The sequence below is a fragment of the Grammomys surdaster genome, unplaced genomic scaffold (genome assembly GCF_004785775.1).
Source record: "Grammomys surdaster isolate TR1022 unplaced genomic scaffold, NIH_TR_1.0 338, whole genome shotgun sequence".
Taxonomy (NCBI): Eukaryota; Metazoa; Chordata; class Mammalia; order Rodentia; family Muridae; genus Grammomys; species Grammomys surdaster.
In genome coordinates, this window is record NW_021604757.1 from 2,339,728 (window position 1) to 2,342,290 (window position 2,563).

A 2,563-nucleotide genomic window follows, 5' to 3' on the forward strand; every position below is an offset into this window, starting at 1 on the left:
AGAGAGAGAGAGAGAGAGAGAGAGAGAGAGAGAGAGAGAGAGAGAGAGAGAGAGAGAGAGAGAGAGAGAGAGAGAGAGAGAGAGAGAGGAGGGGGAACCTGGAGACGGATGTTCACGTGTCTGTAGCAGTCAAAAGTAGTTGGTATATCTACGTTGGGCATTGGGTTACACTTCTGATTGTATGGGCATCTTGTTACTGATCATTACCAAATATATAAGCTTTTGGATAATTTGAGCATTAGAGTCTCATTTTCCTACTGGGCCTGCGTGGATGGCGGGATGGTCTGGGCAATGCCTAGCCTTGCGGAGACAGCGTGGAAGATTGGCAGAGCCATCTCCCATGCTGGCGTCTCGTTGGTGGAAGGGCAGGTATTTCTGGCTGTCCGTTTCTAGCTGCAGCACGCATGTGGCCTCCGGACGAGAAACATGGCGGCTGAGCTAGGCAGAGCTGCTGCAGCTTAGCTAGTCGGCTTAACTGGCGGCCGATTTAAAATAATTACTTCAACAAACATCTGTGCCCTTCCAGGTAGCTATCAGACTACTGAAGAAAAAAAAAAAAAAAAAGAACACCTCCCCACACTCGCCACACACACCTCCATGGAATTTACCCAGGAGTCTCATGCTGGAAGAAGTAGAAGGTTTGAGCCCTGCTACCAGCCACATGGGGAACTTGGCTGACAGAAATAAAATCTCCCAGTTGTCAGACTATGTTGGAAAAGAGATTGGAAACAATATGTGACATGAGCGCTGGGATTCGAACCTGGGTCCTCTGGAAGAGCAGTGCCATCTCTCCAGCCTAGGAGTGCTTAGTCTTGCAAACTTCTTGTCCTCTATTTAAACCTAAACTTTAATGTCAAGATCTGAAAGGAGAAGCTAGGGACGGGGTCATTGAACGTTATCTCTTGTGCTTCCCACCGAATAAATCTCCTTTCCCCGATTTCATGTTCTCTATGTCTTTAATTGGCCCATTAAGGATGAATGGTCCAGCTTAGTGTGTTAGGGCTGTCGGGGCCTGAACAACTGCAGGAACACTCCTACGGTCCCTCCGCTATGCGTCACCTCCTTTTTCTTGTGTGAAACAGGGATGGGATAGGATGTGAACTAGAATTTCCTGCAGCACTATCTGAATTACAATCGGAAGCAGGTCACAGTTTCCAATATACAATGCTTTGCTTCCTTGGGATTGGTTAGCTTTAATTTTTTTACATGAATATATTTTTACATGAGTGTGTGTGTGTATGTGCGTGCATGGGTGCCATGGCACACATGTAGAGATCAGGACAAATTGCTTCCTCATGGCTATACTTGACAAACCCTTTAAGTTTCAAAAATGCCTGATACTTTCCAGAGACCCTTCCTTGGTTTCTTTGGATTACGGAGGTCATTCTTATTTAGTAGTTTCTAGTTGGTGTTCATAAGAATAAATACCTGCCTTTCTTGATCATCTGTAATGATGCATCTATCACTCTGTCTCATTGCCAAAGCTAGAGGACTTCTCTTTACAAATGTCATTTAGAGCTCTAGGGAGTACTTTCCAGTGTCTGTTCAAGTGAAAAGTTCAGCTCGTAACAGACCTGGGTAGTAGTGTCTACCAGGCAAAGCAAATACAACCCACAGGGCCAGGGCATCACTTGGCTTCTCTGAGTGAGAGGATGGGTGCACATCTCTGCTTCTCCCAGATGAACCTTAAAAGTGCAGGAAACTCCACAGACCACCAGAAGGCACCCACCCAAGAGCCTGTCACTTAGCCAGAGACTAACTCCATCCAGAGGGGGCCTGGCTTAAGCTCTGGTCCACACACTTGTCAAAGGCCAGCTCCACCCTAGGGAAGGGAAAAAATTAAACAGGATCAGCCTTTTATTTCCATGTAAAAAGCACTTGCCTCGGGTTATAAATGTTATTGCATTTGTGTAGCACTTTATGGCTACCCTCTGCTCACAAGCATCACAGGATCCCAGTGGCAGTACTTTTATAAGCCTTGATCAATAGCTTATTTCTATCGCCTTCAGTCCCAGCTGCCAATCCGTTCTGTATGATGTGGGAGGCCGACTTCCCTGCTCTCTAGCTGTACATGTCAGGAATGCAAACTGTTTGAGTACTCTGAGTGTGTGTGTGTCCATCCAGGAATCGGACATTTTTGAACAAGGAACAACAAATAGGTCCCTTATTCTAGAAAACACCAGACTTGGAGAGTTCTCTCTCTCTCTCTCTCTCTCTTTCCCTGCTTCGCTCTCTCTTTCTCCCTCCAGATCTCATTCATTTTCTCTCTTTTCAAACAGTGTTTGGAGGTTCAGAGTAATGAGACTCAATTTTCTATTAAGTTTCTCTTTGTATTTCGTATATACTGGGAAGGGAGGTCAAGGGTGATATTATACATCCCAGGAAAGAGTCATTCTGTCTCATCTATCCGTCCCTCCCATTCACAGCAGGAGAGGAATCTAGATCAAAGTAGGTACTCAGAGAACATCTGTTGACTTAATGAATGAACTCTGGTTCTCAGTAAAAAGGGAAGAGAGCCCCAGAACATCCTCTGCCGCTGTCCTGACATGGGAACTAAGGACAA